Here is a 20,147-nt window from a genome sequence, read left to right on the forward strand (position 1 = left end):
GAAGGTGCCCCCCAAACCCCCTGTGCTGCGGCTCTCTCTGCCCCCCGAAGTGGTTAAGGCTCTGCTCTCAGAGCAAGTCTATTAAATGCACCTGGGTCTCTGCTCAAGGGAAGGCAGATTAATCAGCGCTGACAAGCTTATCAGCCTCAGTGTGTCTCTATTCAACATCAGACTGGCACTCTCATAGCATGGAGACCTCATGTACCCGTAGCTATGGGCAAATATGGGGGAAACATGGGCACTGCTTCCAGAGCCATAAATATATACACAGGACTGAGGGGTCTGCTGTTCCTTAATCCCCCCTCCCCGGCCTCTCTCCTACCTTAAAGGAGAAGGAAAGGTAAAAAGCTTTATCAGAAAGGTCTATATAATGCTGCACTGAGTCCTCTATCAAAAGAAACACAGGATTTCTTGTCTCTTTTTTTGTAAACATGTTGTTGGGGTGTCTGACTTCCTCTCTCAGAAACAGTCTTAATTCCCTGGGCCAGAGTCTGCGCAGTTCTCTCCTCTCTCCTGCACCCCCCTCCCACCAGAATGCTAAGAACTCCCTCCCCCCCCCCCAGTAAAATGCCAAAATGACTTTCCTTCTCCTTGAAATATACTGGCTGGGTCGAGGGAGGAGGGACTGGTCGCACCGGGCCCTCTCAAAAGCTTTTTCTGCAGCGAGGCCCGGCACAACCGAGTTACACTGCTGACTGCTTCCATTGTACTGACAGCACTAGGTATGGGATCCGTTATCCAGAAACCCATTTTTCAGAAAGCTCCAAATTACTCTCAGCTGCTCTCATAGCATGGAGACCTCAAGTACCTGTAGCCATGGGCAAATATGGGGGCAACATGGGCGAAGTGAATACTGCTTCCAGTGCCATAAATATATACACAGGATTGAGGGGTCTGCTGTACCTTAATCCGCCCTCCCCGGCCCCTCTCCTACCTTAAAGGAGAAGGAAAGGTAAAAAGCTTTATCAGAAAGGTCTTTGTAAATACAGCCATAAGCACTCACAGAAATGCTGCACTGAGTCCTCTATCAAAAGAAACACAGGATTTCTCATCTCTTTTTTGTAAACATGATGTTCCAGTGTCTGACTTCCTCTCTCAGAAACAGCCTTAATTCCTAGGGCCAGAGTCTGCGCAGTTCTCTCCTCTCTCCCCTCTCCTACTCCCCCCTCCCATCAGAATGCTAAGATCTCCCTCACCCCCCAATAAAATGCCAAAATGACTTTTCTTCTCCTTGAAATATACTGGCAGGGTCGGGGGAGGTGGGACTGGTCGCACCAGGCCCTCTCAAAAGATTTTTCTGCAGGGAGGCCCGGCACGACCGAGTTACACTGCTGACTGCTTCCATTGTACTGACAGCACTAGGTATGGGATCCGTTATCCAGAAACCCATTTTTCAGAAATAGCATAGAGACCTCATGTACACGTAGCCATGGGCAAATATGGGGGCAACATGGGCAAAGTGAACACTGCTTCCAGTGGTGTCACTATATACACAGCAGACCCCATGGTTGTGGGGGGGCCAAGCAGCAGGGGGGTCTGGACTGAGGGGTCTGCTGTACCTTAATCCCCCCTCCCCTCTCTTCTACCTTAAATATACCGGCGGATTTGGGGGAGGAGGGAGGGTCGCACCAGGCCTGCTCAAAAGATTTTTCTGCAGGGGGGCCGGACATGGCCAAATTACGCTGCTGACTGCTTCCATTGTACTGACAGCACTAGGTATGGGATCCAGAAAGCTCCAACTTACAGGAAGGCCATCTCCCCTAGACTCCATTTTAATCAAATATTTTATTTTTATTATTTCCTTTTTCTCTGTTATAATAAACCAGTACCTTGCACTTATCCTAACAAAAGGGACGGCCTCGAGGCGGCCTATTCAGAAATCCGGCCCTGGTGGCCCGGGGAGATAAGAAACATGCTCCTTGGACCAGAGGTGCCCCTCTTTAAATACATGCCTCTAGATTTTCTTGGTATGGATACAATTTAGAGTCAATAAAGGCACTAATCATACCAAAAAATTATTTCTATTTTTAAAAATCAGAATCCCAGATCAGTTGGTATTGTAACCGTTTCAGCCCACCGCGCGGGGTTTGTAGGTCAAGTAATGCTAAAGGAACAATCACAACAATCAGCTCTCCTTTGAACTTGAGTCACTTTCCTTTATCATCAATAAACCTCAGTGGTTACATGAGAGCTAATTGGCTGCAAGACATACCATTATCAGACTCAATTACCCTGCTTTGGATTTGAGCCCCCTTTCCCGCCAGGGGGGGGGGGGGTCTGTGCCTGACAGTGAGATGCCTTGCTCTACCAACTTTTTAATGAACTGGCTTCAGTCAATGAGAGTCCTCTCTGCCAATAGCAGCTCTGCCTTCTTCTGGACATGGAGCCCCTACTTTCCCAGGGAGCCACATAAATCTCCATTTGTGTAAATATTATCTTATGAGTTTCCCAACTGTCTGTCTTAAGGTGGCCATACACAATTTCTCCCAATATGAGCATTTAAGGTGCCCAATATTGGGCTAATACAGCAACAGGTATAGGAGCCGTCAGACCGAAGGACCACATCAATAAGCCAATGCGGTCACCGGAACTCAAACCTGCCCAATCCATACCTGGACGATTTTCACCCTGATATTGGTCAAAGAGGGCTGTCGGGGGTCCCCCTACATGGGCAGATAAGCTGTCGAATTGGTTTTAAGGACTCGAATCGGCAGCTTAAGGGTTAAGACACATGGAGCTACTAGTAGCAGCTACTTGTCACGGCTACTAAAAAAGACAATGCTGATCATTTACTGATAATTGTCTCTATGTGTGTTTTAGTAGAGGCAATTCTTAGTATTGTCTATGGCAGGGGATTTTCTTGATCTTAGTAGCCTTGAAAAAGTAGCTGCTACTAGTAGCCCAGTGTGTCTTCACCCTAATCTGTCTGTGTATGGCCACCTTTAATGAACTGCCAGCTTTGACTTTCCACTTATAACTAATTTAGAGACCTGCAGCGGGTCAGTACTCTCAGAATACCCACAAAGCGGTCGTTTCAGGTAGGGAGTTCCCATTTACCCAATTGGGCCGGCAGTCTGTGGGTACCCTGCAAGTGTATCCAGATAAACTGTGGCTGTTATCCCACCACTCCTGACAAAGCAGCATTTTTTCCCCCTTTACCTGGTTGATCCGCCTCTGGAATGATGTCACTTCTGGTTTTGTGGACCCCTGGGTAAACCCATTGTAGGTGGGTTCAGGTTATGGGTCTGAGTAGGGGACATATCGGAGTGGTGGGTTGGGTTGCAGGACTCTAACCTAATTACCCAGCAATCAAACACCCTCCAAGATCACACACACATACTTGTCTTAATTGTTGAATTGCAACCATAGCTATAATGGGATTGGATATTAGAGAGTATTGATATATATATATAGATATATAACACACAAAGCAAAAGCATTTAAGCCTGTTTTTCACAACTGCCTCTATGAGTGTATATAACATAGTGAATTGCAAAATATACTGTAAAGAGACAAAATATCTCTCTGAGAACATGAAATCCCTTTCAAACTTTCACAAATCCCCCCCCCCTCCCCCTGATACACCCAGAACACAGAGCCGTATTTCAGTTGGACGTACATATGGTGTGTGGGAGAGTTCAAAGAACCTCATTGAGCTCTTGAAAGGGGGTCAGTTCGACTAACTGGAACAAATCCTGTGCGATGCGTGCTCCTTATTGCAATTTGTGTTTTTATTCCAGTGTGTCACTGGTGATTTGCACTAAGTGCTAAGTGTAGTGCTGGGTTAGTAACACCAACCCCATCTCCCATACGCTTCCCAATCTCAAGTCAATGGAGGGCTCTTGGTCTCAATGCTTTGGTGGTTCTTCTTGCAAACTCAGCCACTCACCTCACCTTAATCCAAGCTTTAAAGAACATAAAAGCTTTAATTGAACAAGGGGATCAGAGGACAACTGTGTTGGGTCAGGAGTACTCAACTCAAGGGAAGCAGGTTGGGCGGCATTGGTACGGTCTTCTACTTGCTCTACTGATTCTATTTTAGTCTGCTGCTGCCATCTTGCTTCTGTTTGTGGTGTTTTTTCCACCCTTTTCCTATTCTGGGGAGCCCCACTAAGTAGAGGGGGGTGGCAGGGCTGTCACTGCTACATGGATAGCAGGTAGCCAGGAACCAATTCATTAAATGTGTTTGTAGTCAAGAGGATATGAAAGTTACATATGGCATGATAGTGGGCCCCAGCCTAAGCCAATGAAGATGGTGGAGCTGGCTGGGAAATGCATGGAGTTTGGGTGTGGATCAGGGGAATCAGGGGAATGTGGATCAGGGGAATGGCCATGTGTGTGGGACTTTTTTTTTTATTGAAGCCCCATTCTACTTCTTGGCAGGGACCAGTGCTGTAAAGCCCAATAAGGGTGAGGGCCCTGCTAACTTAGTATCACTTATACTCACCTGTATTATTTTCTTTCTTTGTCCTTTATGTTTCTATTCAGACCGTCTCCTTTTCATTTACCATTAATCACCTGGTTTCTAGGGTCAAGGAACCCAGCAACAATATAGAACAAAAAAAAGTTATATAGTCAAGTTACAGCCAAGACTGTATTTTCCGTAGAGGCACCCAAGGGCTGCTTGGATTCTGATTCAGAAAGAGGGTGTTAAAGTGGTGGAAGTCAACTTTAATTTGGTGCTAACTGTTCCTTTGTGATCCCCAGCCTCCCCCCTTAGTGACTGCTGCAGTTACCACTGTTTAGACCCCCACCGCAGACAGCCCTGGCTGTGTGGCCTCATAACATCTGCCTAAAGACCACGCAACTGGACAGAAAGTTTAGAAAGGCTGCCTCTAGGCCCAAGGCCAAGTTTTCCAGACCCCTTTCATGAAGGTCTCAAAATATACTAATCACAATGTTGTGAGCGCTGAAATGATCTTAGGTGGTATTTAGACTGGCAGAGCTACGCTGGGCTAATTAATGGTGGGAGCGAAAGAATGCGGCCTCTCACGTAGATGTCTGGTGGTCTCTTTAGCGTATACACAATCTCGGCCTAAAATGTTTTGCTATGATTAGCAGACGAATTAAGCCCGATGCGCAACTCGCTCTTTTTCTTAATGGGACTGGAAATATTTAGAGAGGCAATTAAACATTTAATAGCAGATGGTTTCATCATTGCTACGAGACTTTACATTGCAAGAAAATCGGAGACCGCCCGGACTGCCCGAGATAATATGGCCCTTATCAAAGGAAAAAAGGGGCTAAGTTAAAAAAATACACACTTACCACTTAAATAAACTTGCGGTCCACGGTGTAGAAGTGAATTCCATGTTAACACGAACCTTTAATGTACACATAAATAATTCAGCGGGTCGGGCCGTCATGCACCATTCACAGAATTACCCAGCATTCCTTGCACTAACTATAGTTCCCAGCATTCAGTATAATGCTACTTGCAGCATTCAGCTTCAGATTTGGCAGCTTATCTGCCCATGGATGGGGGACCCCCCTATGGGCCTACCTCATACGTCCCAACATTTGAAAAATGAAAAGAGGGACAAAAAGATTTGGCGTGCGCAGCGCGGCCATTTTTTTTGCCCACGCCCACAGTTGTGACCACGCCCCAATTACCACGCCCCATTAAAAAAAAAATACTCCTTTTATATAGTTGAAATGGCGGGATCAGATGCAAATGTGCTATACCCTCATACTGTACTACCTAAGGAAAACATTATAGCAACTCCTACACATAAAATACAAATATAGAGAGAAGGCAGTCAGTTATAAGTGAGTTATAACTATGTACCAGTTTTGCGCCCCCATAGACAGTACCCCCCATAGAAAGTGCCCCCATAGACAGTACCCCCCATACACAGTGCCCCCATGGAAAGTGCCCCCATAGACAGTACCCCCCATAGACAGGGGGGGATAGTTCCATTGTGTGTGAGGATGAAGACAAATATTCATCACGTTCAACCTTTACAGAACAATTTAATGGAGAGGAAGCCCTGGAAGCCGCTTATGTAGGCTGAAACAATAAACTGTGACACTGCTAACTGTAACATGGTTTTGCTTGAGTTGCTTGGGCTTAGTAGCGTAGGGAAGCTGACTGTACATAGCTGAGCCTGCCCTAGTAACCTGAGTTAGATGTTCCCATCTAATGTTTGCTCCAGTGAGCAAGACGGCTGGATGGTTTCAGATCCACAGCAGTCACCACTGTTGCCCCAGGATAGCAGGTTAGCTACGGAATGCTGATCATACTATCGGCTTTATGGTCTGTAGAGCACAAGACTGGCACGGCTGTATTCTTCCAGATGTTTTGGGGTGCTAGCTATTAAAGCAAATCATATCTTTTCTAGGGCACCAGAGAAGTAGAGTTACTTTAGTACTTTAGAGCGAAAGTGGACATAAAAATGTTACTATGGCCCTGAGTAAAGCAGTTGCACAGTTTAATGGTACAGATTTATAATGCATGGTATCCACCAGTCTGGCCCGTGGGCAGACTAAACGTGGCCATACACGGGCTGATTCTAGCTGCCAGTATCAGTCCCATAGATAGATTCAGCAGCTTATTGGTCCATGTATGAGCACTAACATCGGGCCTGCCCGACCAACATCTGGCCTGAAATCGGACAGATATCGATTGGGCAGGTTTGAAATTTAGTCGGATGGGGGACCGCATTGGCTCGTTGATGTGGTCCCAGAACCGATGGACGCCTATACCCATCGTTCTAATTCGATCATTTGGCCCCAGGGCCAAACGACCGAACAAGCCCTATTTTGCCCACCCGTAGGTGGGGATATTGGGAGAAGATCTTGGGAGCGGATCTTACCACGTATGGCCACCTTAAATCTAGGGGTTAGAAGTGCCTGTTGTTTCACTGTCTGGTAGACCACACAACCTCCTCTGCTGATGCACTATGCTTTGGCTGACATTGTGCATCAATATATTAAACTTTCAGACCTGCCTGACTAACTAGCAATAGCCCCCCTGGATGGACTTAGAGAAGTGGCAGTGGGGGTTGTCCATCCTTAAGGCCAGTTAGGATGAGAATTAGGGAGAATGGTTTCTAGATACACCTAGAAGTCTAGTTTGTAGGGAGACATTTGGGTTGCAAAATTTGCTGGCCTAGATATTCTTGACACTATGACTGCATGGCTATTTCATTTCCCTACATCTGTACTCATTTCATAAGCTAAGGGCGCCCTGACCAAAGCTTATGTACTGAATAAGTCCAACACTACTCACTGGGAAGGGAGAGCTTGGTCTCAGTAATGAAGAACTTGGTACCAGGAGTTGTATTTCCTATACAATATATTGACTAGGGGTCACAGAACAATAAACATGCTACCAGTTCCCAATATATGTGCCGGGGAATAATATTTTCATTATTAGTTCTTTATTAAAATTATCTTTCTATTCAGGTCGTCTCTTATTGATCTTCCTGTCTGCCGTTATCTATGAGCAGAGATCCGAGTGAATAGATTACAATAGAATCCAAGCAGCTGTACAACCATGAATATAGCTCAAAGAATTGCAAATGGTTTTATAATACCTTCCCTTATTGGGGATTCTTTTGAAGTTCTTTGGCTCCCCAATGCCCCATTTTCCTTGGGTTAATTAGGTCAGATTCAGAAAGATGGAGTTAAAACTGACGAAGACTCCGCTGCTCCAACATTTTGGCTGAGGGTGGTGTTTTGTGAATTTGGGGTTGGTGTAAATTAATATTTTGACACATTTTAAAGGAAAAGTAAACTCCAACTGCACCAGACAGCCACCCCTAGACAGGCCCTGTTCCTTTTTTGTTAAACTAAAAAGCAAAGCTTCGATAATGGGTTGGGTGCTGCCAGGCTTGGACTGGGCTTCAAAATAGGCCCTGGCATAAGTACACAGAGGCCCAAACAGCCCCCCCAGCCCAATAAATAGTGACTGTCTATGGCACCTTACAGCAGCCCCTCTGGCATTTGCCTGAACCCACAGATTGCCAGTCTGGGCCTGGGTCCTGGCATTCCCAGTACCCAGAGGCCCAAACAGCCCCCCCAGCCCAATAAATAGTGTCTGTCTATGGCACCTTACAGCAGCCCCTCTGGCATTTGCCTGAACCCACAGATTGCCAGTCTGGGCCTGGGCCCTGGCATTCCAAGTACCCAGAGGCCCAAACAGCCCCCCCAGCCCAATAAATAGTGACTATGGCATCTTACAGCAGCCCCTCTGGCATTTGCCTGAACCCACAGATTGCCAGTCTGGGCCTGGGTCCTGGCATTCCAAGTACCCAGAGGCCCAAACAGCCCCCCCAGCCCAATAAATAGTGACTGTCTATGGCATCTTACAGCAGCCCCTCTGGCATTTGCCTGAACCCACAGATTGCCAGTCTGGGCCTGGGCCCTGGCATTCCAAGTACCCAGAGGCCCAAACAGCCCCCCCAGCCCAATAAATAGTGACTGTCTATGGCACCTTACAGCAGCCCCTCTGGAATTTCCAAAACATTGCCAGTCCGGGCCTGGCTGCCGCCAAACAGGTGATTGAATGCTACCTGCTGATTGGTTGCTAAAGGTTACTGCTTCTGGGCAAACTTAGTACCTTTTATTACATAACCCCACTAGTTTCTAAACGTGGCCCCAAAGTTTACCCAAAATGCACCTCAATACCTTATTCACAAATGCCAGGCTATTGTAAATCTGAGGCTCAGTGTGCAACTATTTAACTCTAAACTTTCTTATTCCAAGTTTGTTTCTCCCCCTATGTGAATAAGCCCCACTGTGACAAACAGACCAGACATTTTGTGTTGATTGCAGAAAAAGGTTCATTTGTGGTTCAGATAAGGAAATTAGGTACAGGTATGGGATCCGTTATCCAGAAACCCGTTATCCAGAAAGCTTTGAATTACAGAAAGCCCGTCTCCCATAGACTCCATTTTAATCAAATAATTCAAAATTTTAAAATTGATTTTCTTTTTCTCTGTAATAATAAAACAGTACCTGTACTTGATCCCAACTAAGATATAATTACCCCTTATTGGGGGCAGAACAGTCCTATTGGGTTTATTTAATGGTTAAATGATTCCCTTTTCTCTGTAATAATAAAACAGTACCTGTACTTGATCCCAACTAAGATATAATTACCCCTAATTGGGGGCAGAACAGCCCTATTGGGTTTATTTCATGGTTAAATGATTCCCTTTTCTCTGTAATAATAAAACAGTACCTGTACTTGATCCCAACTAAGATATAATTACCCCTTATTGGGGGCAGAACAGTCCTATTGGGTTTATTTAATGGTTAAATGATTCCCTTTTCTCTGTAATAATAAAACAGTACCTGTACTTGATCCCAACTAAGATATAATTACCCCTAATTGGGGGCAGAACAGCCCTATTGGGTTTATTTCATGGTTAAATGATTCCCTTTTCTGTGTAATAATAAAACAGTACCTGTACTTGATCCCAACTAAGATATAATTACCCCTTATTGGGGCAGAACAGTCCTATTGGGTTTATTTAATGGTTAAATGATTCCCTTTTCTCTGTAATAATAAAACAGTACCTGTACTTGATCCCAACTAAGATATAATTACCCCTTATTGGGGGCAGAACAGCCCTATTGGGTTTATTTAATGGTTAAATGATTCCCTTTTCTCTGTAATAATAAAACAGTACCTGTACTTGATCCCAACTAAGATATAATTACCCCTTATTGGGGCAGAACAGCCCTATTGGGTTTATCTAATGGTTAAATGATTCCCTTTTCTCTGTAATAATAAAACAGTACCTGTACTTGATCCCAACTAAGATATAATTACCCCTTATTGGGGCAGAACAGCCCTATTGGGTTTATTTAATGGTTAAATGATTCCCTTTTCTCTGTAATAATAAAACAGTACCTGTACTTGATCCCAACTAGGATATAATTAATCCTTATTGGGCGCAAAACAATTCTGTTGGGTTTAATTTATGTTTTATTGATTTTTTAGTAGACTTTAGATATGGAGATCCAAATTACGGAAAGACCCCTTATCCGGAATACCCTTGGTCCCCAATATTCTGGATAATGGGTCCCATAACCGTACTTAAAAACACGTAATAGAGAGGGGAAAAAAAAACAATCCCTTTGTTGGTATTTGAGTTGCATGACTTTGAATATCAGGTAGGTCGGCCCAGTGTGGGTTTGTGTTTTCGAATCCAGCAATCAGCGGGGGAGGCGGGGAGGCAGGAGGCCTCTGTGGCTAAATTTGGGAGGCCGAAGTTTCCTGGCTGATCAGGGGAGGGAACCCCACTAAACACATCGCGTGACTTGGCCTGTTCCTAGGAGAAGCCGAGTAAATGAACCCCAGCCCTTGGCTGCTGTTCGCACAATATTCCGATCAGAATCTGCAGTCTGGAATGTAAATTGGAAGCAGATTTGCCAAGAGTGAGAGCAGATGTTACAAAGGTAACTGCTATTTATTTGACTTCTCCTCGCGTTGCTCATGTTTCACACAGGGTTCAGGGGAGGGAAATGGCAGGGCCAAATTTAGCGCTGTTGGGGCCCCAGGCAAAACAGACTTTATGGGGCCTCGTTATACACATACGTATATTTATACTCACGGTGTCGGCGAGTGCGGGGAGATGTAGTTCAACAGCTGCCTCAGGTGCAGTTTGGAAAACGCTGATGAAGTGTTAATGTGTCCATCTTGTCATACTGAGCTGGTATTTCAGAGGCTATTATCCCCCCACTGCTACTATAGGCACCATCTCTCCCTACTATACCTGCTATCCCACAGCCCCAGTCCCTTCCCAGAGGCTATTATCCCCCCACTGCTACTATAGGCACCATCTCTCCCTACTATACCTGCTATCCCACAGCCCCAGTCCCTTCCCAGAGGCTATTATCCCCCCACTGCTACTATAGGCACCATCTCTCCCTACTATACCTGCTATCCCACAGCCCCAGTCCCTTCCCAGAGGCTATTATCCCCCCACTGCTACTATAGGCACCATCTCTCCCTACTATACCTGCTATCCCACAGCCCCAGTCCCTTCCCAGAGGTTATTATCCCACTGCTACTATAGGCACCATCTCTCCCTACTATACCTGCTATTCCACAGCCCCAGTCCCTTCCCAGAGGCTATTATCCCCCCACTGCTACTATAGGCACCATCTCTCCCTACTATACCTGCTATTCCACAGCCCCAGTCCCTTCCCAGAGGCTATTATCCCACTGCTACTATGCCACAGTATATATATATACAACTTATTATACCTTTGCTCCTGTGTGGCACCTGTCTATGATATCACTTTGCAGCTATAGGTGGAGGAGGTTAAATACACTAATAGGCTCCATACTTGAGTGGCAGTGAAAGGGTTTACATGTGACAAAGGCCTCTGCAGGCGTGTGAGCAAGTCTGAGGCCACATCTGGCACACAGAGGGTGTTCTCTTGCCTGGGGCTGTTTGGGAACAACCTACGAAAACATCAACTGTAAGAAAAAGCACTGTTTTTGGGAACAACCGGAGGCTGCACAGATCTTTGCGTCAGGTCATTATTTTTATCTCCACCGCATTAAAAGGGGTATTAGTGGCAAAACAGTGCCGTGTCCTTCCTGCCAACACTCTGCCAAGCTCCTCCTGCATGGCTGAACAGTGTCTTTGGGCAGGGGTTGGTTTTAGGCAGCTCACCTGCAGGCAGGTTTCTCATATAGAAACATAAAATAAATCACAAAAATATGAATAGTCGAAAACAATCAATCTTCTTGGTGAAGAGAGTGTGTAGAACATATCCTAAGATGTTTAAAGCAAAGTATATTTAGGCATTTGTGTCCCATACAGGCTGGGAACCTGATGGTCCCTGCAGCCCCCTGCGACAGTAGCATGCAACCAGGGGCAGGTCCATTGGGCCCCGGATCCCCCAGTCCAACACTGGCTAAACTCAAGGCCCCAGAGCCCTACATACAATTCTTATCCAACTTTCCATTCCATGTTCTGTCACGGTTTCCCATGGGCCGTTTTGCTGTTGCTGCAGGTTTTGCCTTGTTTGTTTCCAGGTCACTTGCCCCAATATTTTCTCAGGTAAAAGACAAGTTTATGGGCTGCCTTGGCTTACTGACTGTGTTACTCTATTGTCTCCCGCTGGCTCAAACCCTTCCCATGGAAGGCAGGTATCTGTTGGATGCATCTTTGCCTCTGGGTTGGTAAGAACATGTAAATTGCTTTCATCTCTACTACTGATCATTGTAACTTGCCTTTATATCTTCACCTGTTTAGTGGTACAGGTATAGGACCCGTTATCCAGAATGCTCGGGGCCAAGGGTATTCCGCATAAGGGATCTTTCTGTAATTTGGATCTCCATACCTTAAGTCTACTAAAAAATCAATAAAACATTAATTAAACCCAACTGTATTGTATTGCATCCAATGAGGATTATTTATATCTTAGTTGGGATCAAGTACAGGTACTGTTTTATTATTACAGAGAAAAGGGAATCATTTAACCATTAAATAAACCCAATAGGGCTGTTCTGCCCCAATAAGGGGTAATTATATCTTAGTTGGGATCAAGTACAGGTACTGTTTTATTATTACAGAGAAAAGGGAATCATTTAACCATTAAATAAACCCAATAGGATTGTTCTGCCCCAATAAGGGGTAATTATATCTTAGTTGGGATCAAGTACAGGTACTGTTTTATTATTACAGAGAAAAGGGAATCATTTAACCATCAAATAAACCCAATAGGGCTGTTCTGCCCCAATAAGGGGTAATTATATCTTAGTTGGGATCAAGTACAGGTACTGTTTTATTATTACAGAGAAAAGGGAATCCTTTAACCATGAAATAAACCCAATAGGGCTGTTCTGCCCCCAATAAGGGGTAATTATATCTTAGTTGGGATCAAGTACAGGTACTGTTTTATTATTACAGAGAAAAGGGAATCCTTTAACCATGAAATAAACCCAATAGGGCTGTTCTGCCCCAATAAGGGGTAATTATATCTTAGTTGGGATCAAGTACAGGTACTGTTTTATTATTACAGAGAAAAGGGAATCCTTTAACCATGAAATAAACCCAATAGGGCTGTTCTGCCCCAATAAGGGGTAATTATATCTTAGTTGGGATCAAGTACAGGTACTGTTTTATTATTACAGAGAAAAGGGAATCATTTAACCATTAAATAAACCCAATAGGGCTGTTCTGCCCCAATAAGGGGTAATTATATCTTAGTTGGGATCAAGTACAGGTACTGTTTTATTATTACAGAGGAAAGAGAATCATTTAACCATTAAATAAACCCAATAGGGCTGTTCTGCCCCAATAAGGGGTAATTATATCTTAGTTGGGATCAAGTACAGGTACTGTTTTATTATTACAGAGGAAAGAGAATCATTTAACCATTAAATAAACCCAATAGGGCTGTTCTGCCCTAATAAGGGGTAATTATATCTTAGTTGGGATCAAGTACAGGTACTGTTTTATGGTCCTGGAGCCAAAGGTGTATTCATTGTTTGGGATAAGTTGCTGGGAGGGGTAACCCACAGAGCGAGCAGAACCTGCAACTAGAGTCCTTTAGCGGGTTGAGTACCCACACAAACCCATAGAAAGAAAGGCAGGTACCCTGCAGGTTATGGGTAGGATTTCTGGATTTGGGTCTGCGGGTTTTCAAAATGTTTTTTCTACTCCGCCCACTCCTTGTGAGCTTTTGCTGTTTAATAGGTGTCAGCGGATCGGGTTGTGGATAGGGCAGTTGCTAGTGGGGTTGGGTACTGGGTCAAAGCGGGTAGAAATGTGGGGTTGGGTACTGGGTCAAAGCGGGTAGAAATGTGGGTTGTGGGTCCGAGTTGGGTTTCAAAAATTAGTTCCATGCAGGACTCTTGGTTCCACTTAGGGTGTAAAGGGCCTAGTAGGGGGAAATACATATATATTATATTTCGCATACATGTTCCTAGAGGTTTGGGAAGAAAGATTTTGCATTGTGGCCCAACAACGTCTTCCTATAACATGTGCCTGGATACTGCCACTGACTTTTCTGCCACATTGCATGGACCTTGACTCAAATATGACATATCTGACATGAATATCCTAAATGAAGCTTCAGAACTGACTTTTCTTTATTTGCCACCTGCCCTGGAAACATCTCGGCAATGAATAGATCTCTGCCCTGGGATACAACGCTGCCCCCTGCCTTTTGGACATAACACTTCTATGATGGATCTGGGAGAAAGTGTGGAGGAATATGTTATTATCTCTTTATAATACTTGACTTTATTGGTCCAAGGTGTTTTTGCATGAACCCAAGCAACTGGTGAAGAAATGATTACCCCCAGAAGCTCCAACAAGCCAGAGTCACACCTAGTTAAACTCCTGGTGGAATGGATCCAGGGGCATGTCTGGGTGTAATGGAGTGGATCCTGGGATGTGTCTGGGCATAATGGAGTGGGTCCTGGGGTGTGTCTGGGCATAATGGGGTGGGTCCTGGGGTGTGTCTGGGTGTTATGGAGTGGATCTAGGGGTGTGTCTGGGTGTAATGGAGTGGATCTACGGGTGTGTCTGGGTGTAATGGAGTGGATCTAGGGGCATGTCTGGGTGTAATGGAGTGGATCTAGGGGTGTGTCTGGGCATGTAATGGGGTGGATCTAGGGGTGTGTCTGGGCGTAATGGGGTGGATCTAGGGGTGTGTCTGGGCGTAATGGGGTGGATCTAGGGGTGTAATGGGGTGGATCTAGCGGTGTGTCTGGGGTATAATGGGGTGGATCTAGGTGTGTGTCTGGGCATAATGGGGCATGGCAGGAAATAACAGGGCATGTTCAATGTTTTTCATGAGGTGGCCAAAAAAATCCTCCAGTTTCAGATCCCTGGAGGCTTCGGCTCTTTAGTTTATGTGTGGGATCATTCCTCACTATTGTGCACGTGTTCACTCTGAATATATCAACTTTTATTAGAGACATTTTTGGGCTTCTGAGATTCCTTCTGTCATGTAATTTATCTGACAACTGGATAAGCTCTTTTCCTTTTCCACAGACCTTAGTGTCTAGCTAAAACACATTGCCTATAAAGATCTTTATTAAACAGGAGTTGACGTAACGGGTTCAAATAGTTCTAACTACCCAGAGTCCTGAACAAAAAGGGGACTTGCCCAGAGCAGTTATGGGTGAAAATGTCAGGGACAGTAGGTATAGTAGGGCAAGGTGATGGCAGTAGGGCAAGATGGAGATCCTCATGGCTTGCATTTGGGGTTGGAGGTCTAATTTTGGGTTAAGCAGGTCTAATTAAGGGCTAAGCAGGCCAAAACAGGGGGTTGACCAGACTAGGAAGGCAAACATAACATCTGGGATGGAAAGCCACACTCCAGCATCTGGTAGTCTGATGGATGAGCCTTGGTGGAAGCCAGAAGAACATTCCCTATGTGAATGTGCAATGCTTCTGTAAAGTTTGGTGGTGAAGGAATAATGGTTAGGACTGGTTTTAGTGGTCTGAGCTAAGGCCTTTGGTCCTGGCAAAACCTGAATGGTATAGTGTGTACAATGACATCTTAGTGTTTCCTCAGTTTGTTTCAGCACTATAATTCCCCTATGCCAAAATCAAGACTATATAGAATGGGTTTCCTGACATAGGAATGGAAGAATGTCACTGACCCGTATAAAACCTTGATCCAAACCAGTTGAACGCCTCTGAGGTGATTTGGAACCCCAGCTGTGGGCCAGGGCTGATCCCAAATGCCTTATTAATACTTGTGTTGCTGAATGGAGGCAAATGCCACCAACATCTAGTAGAAAGCCTTCCCAGAAGGATAGGGGCTGTTATAGCTTTTAGCACTTTGGTGATAAAGTGCCATTTACAGTACTGGGTCATTTTTCCTTTATTGTGTGGAGCCCCTTGCTGGTTTTCTGGTGATCCACCATCCCCTCCCCCCCAACACCACCACAGTGGTTCTGTGACCCATGGCCACAAACCCCACACAATGTCACCTGGATTAAGTGGACAGGTGCCTGTGTGAGAGTGGTTTGTAGAAGAGACCTTCTCACTGGTAGCATTCAGTCAGCATTTCACTTGTTACCCCTGTCCTTTTGCCTCCAGCACAAGCTGCCTGCCCGTTCGAAGGCTTGAAGCCGAGCGACACCGAGACTTTTGCTGTCTGATATTTCATAACAGAATCTTGTTTCTATAGTTACCCCTCCCAGCAAACGGAATTCTGCCGTGCATCCCTTGGAGCTGACCAGAAAAGGAGGGGGATGGCAGACATAGGAACAGAGAAAGCGCTGTGGGAAGGCACATGCCTCGGGCTAAGGTTTGCATGTGCTTTTTAAGAAGTGTTAAGTGTACAAAAGTGTTTTTATAAATGTATAGTAACAGATGGGTATCATACTGAAACATGGCCTTCCTTCCCATGTGACAAAATTCCATTGAATCTATTGATTCTCTGCACCCATCCCATTACTTTCCTCTCCTGATACTTCCTCTATGCTGCCATCTTAGTCCTCCCTCCTCAACTGCTCTCTCCTCCCCAGCCTATCTCCCCTCTTTCTCTTCAGCTCCTGTCTTCCTCCTTCTTCCCCAGCTTCTGTCTTCCTCCTTCTGCCTCAACTGTTCATTCCTACCCAGCCTATCTCTTCTCTATCTCTCTTTCCCCTCTTTCTCCTTAGGAAGACTCCTTATTCTTCCCCAGTTTCTGTCATCCTGCTTTCACCTCAACTGCTCTCTCCTCCACAGCCTATCTTCCCTCTTTCTCTCCAATTCCTTTTCTTCTCCCTTAGCTTCTGTCTTCCTTCACCAACTCCTGTTTCTGTTTTTCCTCCCCAGCTCCCTTTTTCCTCCTTCTCCAGCTTCTGTCTTCCTTCTTCAACTCTTGGTTCTATTTTTCTCCCCAGCTTCTGTCTTCCTTCTCCAACTCCTATTTCTCTTTTTTCCCCAACTCCTATATTCCTTCTTCTTTCACACCTTCTGTCTTCCTTCTCCAACTCTTGTTTCTGTTTTTCCTCCCCAGCTCATGTCTTCTTTCTTATTTTCCAGCTTCTGTCTTCTGTCTCCAACTCCTGATTCTGTTTTTCTCCTCAGCCTCTGTTTTCCTTCTCCAACTCTTGTTTCTGTTTTTCCTCCCCAGCTTCTGTCTTGTTTTTTCTTCAGCTTCTGTCTTCCTTCTCCAACTCTTGTTTTTTCTCCCCAGCTTCTGTCTTCCTGCTCCAGCTCTTGTTTTTTCTCCCCAGCTCCTGTCTTCCTTCTCCAACTCTTGTTTTTTCTCCCCAGCTCCTGTCTTCCTGCTCCAACTCCTGTCTCTGTTTTTCCTCCCCAACTTCTGTCTTCCTTCTTCTTTCTCAGCTTCTGTTTTTACTCCCCAACTTCCATCTTGGTTCTTCTCCAGCTTCTGTTTTCCTTCTCCAACTCTTGTTTTTTTCTCCCCAGTTTCTGTATTCCTTCTTCTTTCCCGGCTTCTGTCTTCCTTCTCTTTTCTTTCAGTCACTAGTTCTTTTCTTACTTCTCTTCTTCTCTTACCAGTACTTGTATACATTCTCTCTCCCCTTCTCCTCATCTTCCTTCTCCCTTTCCATTTTAAAAATAGAGATCCATCTATAAAAGTAAATTTAGTGGCATTAACCCTTTAAACAAAACCAGAAGAACACATACTCAGTACCTATACATACTCAGTGTGATCAGTCACTTCAGAGCAAAGATAAAGATGCACAACTTATAACCTCTAACTTATACCTCTCTTTATCCCTCCTAGCACCTGTTATACTCCTCCCCCGCAGCTCAAAGCCTCTGTCTCCTCTTAAATCTTCATTCTCTCTCTATTCTCTTTTCCCAGTTCCAGGCTGCCTTCTCCATCCTCTGTACATCCTCCGCCCTATCTGTCTTCTGCTTTCCCATGTCCTGTTTGTTTTCATCATCCTCAGCTCTCCTATTGCTATGACCTTTCTCTATGCTCAGCTCCAATCTTGCTCTACCCCTCAGCTACTATTTATTTTACCCTCCTAAGGTTTTACTTCCCTGTTTTCTACTTACCTCTTGGCTGCCTTATTTCCCTGAGCTTCTGTCTCCCTTCTCCCAGCTCTTGCCCCGGCACATTCAGCACTTTCTCTTACCCTCAGCTTCTATCTCCCTTTCCCTTCCTATCTACTGTTTCCTTTATTGTCTTCTCCTTCCTTCTCTACAGCTCTTGTCTCTTCTCCCTCCTACCAGTTCTGTTCTCTCTCCTCAATTCTCCGTCCCCACCTCCTGTCTCCATTCTCTCCTTAGTGTATGCCTTCTGCCTCCCCATCTACAATCTATCCTCCGCCCAGCTCCGATCTTTCTCTCACATCTCTCTCTTCACCAAGCTAAATGTGTCTAACATTTCCTTCTCCAAATCTAACGCAAGCAGAAAAATATCGTTAACATCTGCTTCAGCTTTCATGCTTTTTTGTGTTAAAATCCACTTTATTCATCAAAGTCAGGTGCCAGGTTTTTTGCGTGTGAAGTGCACCTGCCCCACGGATCCCTGGGGAATGTTGGTATATAAACTCCTGCGCAGGTGCATAAAATCCCAAACTGTAATAAATCAGATCCATATTGGGCCCAGATTAGGTTGCTCAAAAACAACATGGTCTCCTGGGCTTATGTTCTGGGGATAATTGTCATATTTGTTACCTTTTGTCAGTGGAGTAAAGCGAAAGTTAGAATGTCCATCATTGTGTGCAGAACAGATTGGGATGTCGACAGATGCAGCATAATGTTAATGAGCGTAATTAATAGGAAATTGTTGCAGCAGTAGCAATGCTATGTTGTAGCTTAACCATAGGCTGGGCAGAACAAATACAAATCTACAAGATGCTATAGAGGGTTTTATCTTTTCCACAGCTTTGAGGGAAACTGTCCCCGAATGCACCATGGTTTCAGTCTCACCATAGCTCAAGAGGGTTGCAGAGAAAAGGAGGTCAGGACAATGAAGTCCTCCAAAGAGGAACCTTTGAGGCTCTGGGGAAAAGGCATTGGTTGAGTGCAATGTAACAGTAATTTGACAAAAATTAAAAAAAAATAATGTGATCGGACAAGTTGGGACTGTCAAAGGGTTCTATATTGATCCAGGGAAAGCAACCAAAAACCCAGCAAGGTGTTTAGCGTGAAAAATAAATTCATTCTTATCCCCATGGGTCTCCTTAGTTAACTTCATTCTCCTTCTCTGTACTTCAGCCTGTACTCCTGTAGTTCCTATGTTTGTAAATTACCCTCATGGTTTATCTCAGGAAAGCTCCCAGCAGTCCCTTCAGTGACATTCAAACCAGTGACCCTCATTAACCAGACAGTGATCTGGAAGCCAACATGCATTTGGGTGGCATTTGGTGCCAATTCTATAGTTCACGTACATATAGCACAGCTTTACAGTACAGCAGTATTTGTGTACAGCTTGGCTGGCTTTTATTTGTGCTATTTTTTAGGACCCGACTCTCTTTGGAGGCAGAAGACGAGGGAATTTGTACAAAAATGCACATTTTCCTTTAAATGCCATTCTAATGACTCCGCCATTTTTATAGTTCTGCCTGCTGATGTCCTGTGGGCCGAATACAACACTAGATAACAGTCGCCATGTCATTTTTGATGACTTTAGAGGCTGTTTACCAGGTTGAATTATATGTAAAGGTGGGTACAATGCGTTTTATTATCAGAAGGGCTGTCCACAAAGCCCCACAGGTATTCCATGGCTCCACACATCGTTGCATTACGACTATTGATTTGTATAGGTTTCTGATGGTGGCCCTGTTTGGCTGAATAAGTGCAGTGGGGCAGTGACAGAAAATATAGAGGCTTTTAAGCTTGAAGGTCAGAGACCAGTGATAGTGGCCCTGTGGGATGCTGTGAATTATAGTATCACAACGGTGGAGAAGAGAGATATGCAAAACAATAGCAGGGCAACATAACATTTGTGGATTTATTGTACCTTCACCAAGGCAAGGCAGTCATTCCAGGCACAAGTAGTTTATAATAAGAGATATACAGTATAAGGAAGGTTGGGGGAGAAGCTTCCAGCTCCGTGGGTCACAAATGCCAAAGCACATAATATTGTTTGGGCTCAGTGCAATTACACCAGTGTATTCAGCCTTTCCTCTCCATCTAATGAAGAAAACACAAACCCAAGAAATGTGCAACAACAGAGCAAAATCGATTACTTGCTGCATCCTATGTGTAAAGAAAAACCCTTAGAGAGAGAGGGAACATGGGGAC

This window comes from Xenopus tropicalis, chromosome 10 (genome assembly GCF_000004195.4).
Source record: "Xenopus tropicalis strain Nigerian chromosome 10, UCB_Xtro_10.0, whole genome shotgun sequence".
NCBI classification, from domain to species: Eukaryota; Metazoa; Chordata; class Amphibia; order Anura; family Pipidae; genus Xenopus; species Xenopus tropicalis.